At 37.6% G+C, this 8,390-nt stretch overlaps 1 pseudogene; it reads left to right on the forward strand.

The window, feature by feature from the left end:
• Positions 1-7,523: 7,523 nt before the first annotated feature.
• On the forward strand, positions 7,524-8,185 carry LOC149168584 (UPF0603 protein At1g54780, chloroplastic-like; annotated as a pseudogene).
• Positions 8,186-8,390: the final 205 nt, after the last annotated feature.

Consider the following 8,390-nt stretch of genomic DNA (forward strand, 5'->3'; position numbering starts at 1 on the left):
AATACTTTGCAATGTTTGAAATAAAAGAAAAGGGGACTAAGTCAAGGGACATAGATTCCAGAGCTGGGGATGGAGAATTGCTGCTTGGGATGCTGTGGTTTCTTGTGCAAAGAAGAAACCTAAAATTTAGGATAGCCATTAAAGGTTGGATGGTGCATGAAATAAAGGGACTAGCTTCTGAAATTAAATGGGCTGAAGGAAAGTACTCAGGCCCATGCATGCTTGAGAAAATACACAAAATTTATGAGGGTTGCAAAAAAAAATGAAGGCCAAAAAAGCATGCAGGAGGAAAAAGGAGATCAGAGGGGATCACAGAGAGTGATTAGAGGCATGTTTTTAAGAACATTTTGAATAACTTGGTACATGGGAAACATAGGATAACATTTCAGGAGTTTGGTGTTGGTTGTGAAACAATGATGCATAGTCTATGAATTTACAAGTGAGAGTCGTCTATGTGTTTCTCCTTGAACAAGAAAAAGGAAAAATGGAGCTCTTAGGAGCACTCCTCAGGAGATATCAGTAGAGACTTTTTTTAACGAAGACCTGGATTTGGAAGAAGAAGGAGAAGAGAATTGAAGTCAGCTTCCAGAAAATTCTTTTAGCAGGCAACGCTAAAGAGAAGAGAAGAGAAGGGGACCAATTCTTTGTCCTTGGAGGCTATGGTTTGAGTGCTAGTCTCTAGAGCCTTATAACATCTTGGGGTCCCTGGAGGTTGTGGGTTGAGATTGAGGTCTTTGGAGCCCTGTAACAACTTGGGTCCCTGGAGGTTGTGGGTTGGGATGAAATCTCTAGAACCCTATAACAACTTAAGATGAGACCATCCTGAAGCAGAAGTAGAGGGAGAATTTAATAGAAACTGTGAGCATATATATATATATATATATATATATATATATATATATATATATATGCTTGTGCTAAATATGAAAGTAAAGGTGTTTAATCACTTACTCAGGGCAATCATGGAGCACCTAATTCAAAAGAGGTGCAATACAACCACATAATAACGATGCCTAAGCTAGAGAGTTGGACTGAACTTGAATCTAAATGACATGCTTAACTATGATGAGAATAATATATTATTAACTATAGAATAAATTTTTGATAAATTAGAGGCCATAGACAAAGCCTTGAGAGGTTGAATTTATCCTTGAAGATAGTGGGTTTTGAGACCCTTTCATTATGTGTAGTATACATGGATGTCCCCTGCGGGGCAAAGTCTATATTTTTTACAAGCTATGTATTCAATTACATGTTGTTGTGCCACCATGAATTAAATGGGTGAATTTTGATGAGAGCTTCCTTGAGGCCAGTCAACCCTTCAAATTTCCCTAAGTGTCCTTCTGATTTATCTATATGCCTTGCAACCTCTTATTTCAAGCATGTCATATATCTGTAAAAGTGACCTTCGCTTTGCTTGTGAGGCATAGGGAGGCATGGAACAATGCCAAGAAGTAGCTCATAGAGTTTGCATGGGTTTTGGAGTTGTTATTGTGTGGTCAGTGAGGAAAAATCCTCTTTGGAGCTTATGCTAATGCCCTGGTAGAGAACAAATGCAGGAGCTCCTATTCTACCATGTGAGGAATTCCCTACCCGAGGATAGGGAAGGCCCATGGGCTAGAAAACACTCAATGTAGATATCATATAAGCTCGGTAGGGATAACACTGTGAAAATATTTAGATTAACTTTGGTAGAGTGGCAGAACCCTAAAGAGGATCTGAAGGTCTACCAGGCCTTGGACACATGGCCATGGTCGAGAAGACTAGTTCGAGGAAGCCTATGTGGTGGTTGAACTTGTCCTCGGGGAGATTGTAGAGTTCCCTATTTAAGGCATTGCCATGGGAGGAACCAGAATTCCTTGACCAAGCCGTGACAAAATTGCAAGGGAGAACGATAGTCAAGCTCTATAATTGCTTCAAGAGCCTAAAAGACACCCAAGCTAGAGTCTTGGTTGAAGAAGCTATATCTAAACATCTAGTGATAGGAGGGGATGTATCAATAATATTTCAAGTCTCATTGGAAGAAGGAAGAAGGTCACTCTTTACCTTATAAATATTGATTGGTCCACCTTATCCGAGAATGGGAGATAAGCCCTATGGTCAAGAATGGGCTGGCCCTCACTAATCAAAGTTCAGACGGCGTATCGATAGCAAGAGGCATAGTAGTAAGGCATGGTGTACTAAACCAACTAGGTCAAAAGTCAAGGGTTGATTCATCAGGAAGGAGGTACGCCCTGTGCTAAAAAATGAGGCAACCTCGACTTAATCGGAGGTCGAGGGGTTAGGACATCGACAATGTTGGTGAGTGAATAAGCATATGTGCCCAACCTCTTCTGCTTAATAGACTATTGGCATGCCTATGGTAGATTATTGTGTGGCAGTGGGAGACACGTGACGACTGATTCAACAAGAGGAGGAAATTGTGATATAATTAATTCAAAAAAGGGTACAAGAAGGGATGGAAAGAGCGCAAGTGGAAAAACGAAAAAAGAGAAGCTTAAGGTAGGTGGGTATTTTAGAGAGTGGTATCAGAGCCCAAGTTCAAATCTAGAATGGATGGGCTTCGTCATGTGTAAGAAAGAAAAAAAGGAGAAAGGGATATGAATAAGTAACTTTCTAATGTTAAAACTTGAATTAGTCTACTGATCCTAGCCTTACGGTAATCTGAAATTAATGAAAATTGTATGAGAAGAAGATGGTGGTCATGTTGTTTATTTTGATGATGGATATGTTGTTGTTTTCATTATCATGATAATTATATTAATGATTGATGCATATTATTTATAAGTGTGTTGGCACACTAACATGACTGTTTTGTCACAACATAAGTCTCCATGGTAAATCATGATCCTGAAGTTTGTGTTATCTATTTTTTCAAGTATCTAATAATGTTGTGATTGCCAACACATCACAAGTAACATTAAACAAAATAAGGCACAAGGATGAGGACCTGAATGGTTGAATACAACTCTGATCAATAACAACATGGAAGTGATGGGGTCAGAACTAATGAAGGAGAGAGATTAGTTGGCCAAGGGGAAGGGAGTCATTCCCCATATTGGATGAACACCTTGAGAAGCCTAGGAGATGAGGTGAGAAGCTTTAAGGATAATAATGAGAGGCTAGTAAGATCCCACAAAAAGAAATAAGAGATCAGCGCAGTCATCCTGTAAAGTCTCTCAAATTGGCAGAGGTAAAGGCAATCTGAGAGGAGGGTGAGTCATAGAGACAGAAAAATCCTTCAAGAAACAAAAGAAAACACCAATAGAGCATATGGTGGTAGGTCCAGGAAAAGGCATAGGCTTGGAAGTGAGGAAACTTTGTTCGGAGGAGAATGCTTGAGCACTCCAAGAGGAGGTACCAACACGCAAGTGTTGTACTCCAACAGATCATATAAATTGATTTCTCAGAGGCATCACCATTCTGAACATCACGATCACTTAGTAAGCAAGGAAAAGGAAAAGGAGCATATGGTTGAAGAGTTTAAGAAGGCAAAGACACCTACATTTGATGGGGATATGAAGAAGGTAGAGGATGCAGAAGAATGGTTGTTGGCAATGAAGTTTTTTTTTTTTCAGAATACATGACTATTATGAGAATGTTAAGGCTAATATTTCTGTGTATAGTTATAAAGAGAAAACTGACATATTATGGGAAGACTTGAAGAATGTTAGGTCCATTACTGAGAAATGGTTGACCTGGGAGGAGTTCTAAGAGCTCTTAAGAGAGAAATACATGTTTGAGCAGTGTTATGATAATAAAACAAGATATTTTTATGAACTCCAAATGGGTCAGTTAACAAGTGATGAGTATGTCAATAAATATTTGGAACTGTTGAGGTACGTACCATATTTCAAGGATGATAAGGCCAAGATTTAGAGGTTTATTAGTAGGCTTCCAATGGAATTCAGAGATAAAATCGAATTGCTGCAAACCTAGACCCTAAAGGATGCTATCAAGAAATGAGGACACTGCTATGAATAAGAAAAAAGCAGACCTGAGATTAGGAGCAACTGGAAAGCCAAGAGAAACGCTTGATGTAATAATATTTTTCCCAAGAAGAACTTAGACAGGAGGGAAGTAAAGCACCCAACTCAAGCACAATAGTTTCAACAAAATCCCATTGTTTATAACAAGAAAAATGTGTAGCAACCAACGACAACACAACCTGGGGTTGAAGGGAAAGAACAACTCAAGTGCTTGACCTATGGGGGGGACCAAAGAAGAAGAGATTGCCCACAATAGCATAATGTGGGACAAAATATATACAACACACAAGAGGCAAGCACAATGGGTGAAGTAGCTCAGAGTATGCCTAGATTTTATGCAGCAATAGACAATTAAGAATTTAATAAACTAATAAAACATTGAAATCATGAGAGACTGGAGCCAGAGACATGGTGGAAAAGGCCTGAAGCCTGAATGTATTATCTCACACACTCACTGTCTATAAAAAATAATGAGAATGATAAAATATTAATACAGTAAGAGTATGTCTCAAGATAGTGCATCTATCTTGGAAACTCAATCACTTTGGTTGAGTAAATATCTCAACCATACACTAATTTAGGAACCTAACTAGTTGTAGAGAATCTCTCAACCAACTAGACCTAAAAAAACTCCCTAGTTTGAGGAACTAACTCATTCTAGAATATATATGTAGGAATAAATCCAATTTTCATAATTTTAATTATTTTTAATATTTTGGACTTATTATTGTTTTTATGTGAGAGTGAGGTTAACATTCCACCCCCTCAATAATAAGTCCAAAGTAAGAACCCGGTGCCATCTCCAAGTCCTCATGCTGAAACTACAAAGATGATCCTCAATGAAAAAATGCTTGAAAAAATGCCAAAACTGGATGCTGAAAACTCCAATCTGAAGAGAACAACCCAAGAAACATGAATCAATTGCAAGTCTGATACATCTCTAAAAATTTCTTGACAACTCCATCAAATGCCAAGCTGTAATGCAAAAATATCCATCTATCCTTTGCTTGGTCCAATAACCATCCAAGTGAAAAAAATAATGTCCATAAATGCTCTCAACTAGCATCTCAATCGCTTCTCCACTGACAAAATTTTGATGACGCCCAATGGTGAATTCGTTGAAGTTCATATTCCCAATTGCTTTTCCACTGGAAAATTTGACGATGCCCACTGGCTGCTTTGATAATGGCCACTGGCTAAACTAATAAAACATTGAAATCATGAGAGACTAGAACCATAGACATGGTGGAAAAGGCCTGAAGCCTGAATGCATTATCTCACACACTACATCTATATTTTCTGTACTTCGTGCACCAAGTAGATATTGTTTTTCACTTAATTCTATTTGGAGTGCCTTAATGAGTTGTTCTTTCATATCTAGCTCAATTTTAAAATATTTTGTTGCTTCTAATGTGTTGGTCATCTGACTGATTAAGTTTTGATTTTTCTTTAGCTTCCACTCAAGCACTTCAACTGTGTTGTGTAATTCATGATTTCACTCTTGCAATTCTTTGATTTGTAATTCTACACTTTGAAGATGTTTTCTTCCTTTACCCATCTTGGTTTTTAACACGCCCGCTTGTATTCGTTCGCTTGATTATCATGCTTGCTTGCTTTCACGCTCGCTTGATTTTTGCTTCAATAGAATGAGGGTGTCAGATACAACCGAAATTCACCCAAGAGAATTTTTACGATGATTTAATGGCTTGACTTACTCACTTGAGAAAAATTACAATGATTGACTCAATTGACTTAATGACTCCCTATCAATTTTGAGTTAATGATTCAAGGTTTGGGTGTCAAGTTCAACCAAGAATGCACCCATACAACTCAAAATACGAAAATTTTGATGCAGTATACCAAACTAAAATTCTCACATTTCAAGGAATGCTTTATGACAAATACTAATTTGTTCAGCTCAAAATACTTGACATGGACTCAAACTTCACTCCAAAATATGATAATTTCCTTATCACTCCAAATAAAAAATTTAACACTCCATTACAATATGACTCCAAAAATATTTTTTACATGTCATTAAGGGATATAAGATATTTTATTAATTTTATGAAAAAGTAATAAAATATATTTTCAGAAGCTCGATGGGTAATTTCTCACAAGTTTCTCAGAATAAGAGAAGGAGACATGAGTATTGGAATGGTGTATATTTCATAGACTTGCAAGGTCTCTAAAAAAAATAACAAAAAAAATAGAGAGAGTCAAAAGATACTAAAAGTTACCAATTCCTTCCGAGAATCTCCTCAGCCTTGTAACCAGTAACATACTCAAACAATGCATTTACATAAACTTAACCATACAACAAAAACCATGTTTTCCAAGAAAAATTCAGCCTCTACTTCTTGGAGATAAACAACTAGTTTTCAAAAATTAGCCACAAGAACCAAAGTTTAGGCCTTAAGACAACACCTACCTTCCACCACAACCTTTAGAAGCCATTTTCCACAACACCTAAGGCTAAAATATGTAAGTTTACACGATGTTGGTTCACACGTTAGCTTGATGCTATAAACTCCTCACACCTCATCCAAGCAGGTTCCTCCACAATGAAAAAATACAAGAATAAGCTTGAACAAACCATTCTTTGCATTAATTCAGTGATAAAATATTTGGTGAATCATTGGGATGTACTGCAAGCTTTCTGTTTCCTCTTCAAAAAATAAAATAGGTAGATTGAAAGTATTTGGAAAGTTACTAATGTATGGCCACCAGAAGGAATCTACTTTCGCTCACTCTCCAAGTAGCTTTAGGGGTAGCTTCAATGTCCACAACTCTTTGGGCACAACCTCTCCGAGATGGAGAGAAATAACATCGGTTTGATTGGGACCTGCATCAAGAGGCGACAGAGCCAAGGGAATATGGGGCGACAATGACATTATCTTTGTACCTATGGATATAGCCCTCGAAGATACCACACAGAAGCCTACAGAGCCTTCATTTTCTAGCCTCAAACCCTCGTGAACGAATCCTTCACCTCATTCTTACGGGATTCATCCACCACAACAAACACACAGATAAGATTGAGTCATGTCCAAAGTACTCGATGCTCAATATTTCCAACTTTGATTTTAGAAAATTGTGTATATTCTTATGATCAATGAGAAAAAAAGCCCTAGAGAAATACCGCTAGTAGCTGATCTTTTCAAATATCTAAGCCAATTTTCCTCGGCAAGGGTTTATGAGAAACGAAATCACTAGTTTGAAATTTCTATCCTAGATGGAACAAAAATATAAATCAAAGAGGCCAAAACTCTTTAACTACGGATATTTGTATGCATTAACAAAAATATATTCTATACAAAAATCATACCCGTCGTGGATAATGAACCCATGATCACAAGATTCACACTCACAATCAACACTTACCGACCATTCGACTGTTGAGTGAACATATACATTGAATGCAAGCTCAGGTTGTGGACTCTACATGCAACATTTGATATCTTCTTATTGAATACGCACTTGATCAAGTCTTGAAGTCTCATTGTTCTGTTTCCACCTTGTGACTAGAACACCATGGAGAGGATGTTGCACCACGCTTCTTTGGCCCTCTGCAACAATAGCTATTCACATTTATCACCTCTACCTTGAAATTCCATCTCTTCCTTCTTCCAGTGCAATCTCGAGAGACATATAAACATTAATGAAAGAAAGAGAGAAGTGGAATTCCCCATAGCTTCCATGACCACTAAGAATAGCCACAGACAATGGGTAACATTTGGCCAAAAGGGACTGACAACATTGGCACTCACAGTTGCTCTGCATTTGTGTCCTCCACTAGTCTTAGTCAATTGTAATTCCAGCGAATTCGAAATTCTAATTGGAAACATTTGTAGAAGATAATTCAGGCGTCATTAATTGTGTAACCAAGTCCAACATTAAACACCCTCTCAAACTGGGAGAGTCACAAAGGTTATCACATCAACTATATCATGCTGTGCAAACTGATTAGCAAATACAATGCATTAAAATTTGTTGACCAAGTCCTGGAATGATCGTATCCTAGCATGGAAGAAGGAAATAAAAAATGTATGGTTCTATTTGTGACTACTAAAGAAGAGGGAGCCATAATAGGAGGACCGACCTTCATCAAGGCTATTGGAGACAACATTCTCGAGGGCATCATATCAGAAAACTTTTCTCTCCAAAAATTTCTTCAAAAAGGTATAAGAGATTAGACAATGAACAAGGCTCCCAATAGTGATTAAACACACGGTCTGCGATCTAACAAACTCATGTTCCTCCCCAATAACAATTAAACTTACAAGAAATTTGACCAGTGCACAAACTCTCTTAGTTCCCACCTGATGCTTTGATACCAAATAAAGGATTTAATAAACTAATAAAAAACTGAAATCATGAGAGACTAGAGCCCAGACATGG

This window comes from Pinus tabuliformis, chromosome 4_2, assembly GCF_031772625.1.
Source record: "Pinus tabuliformis cultivar Carrire ecotype Pingquan chromosome 4_2, CPIR1, whole genome shotgun sequence".
NCBI lineage: Eukaryota > Viridiplantae > Streptophyta > Pinopsida > Pinales > Pinaceae > Pinus > Pinus tabuliformis.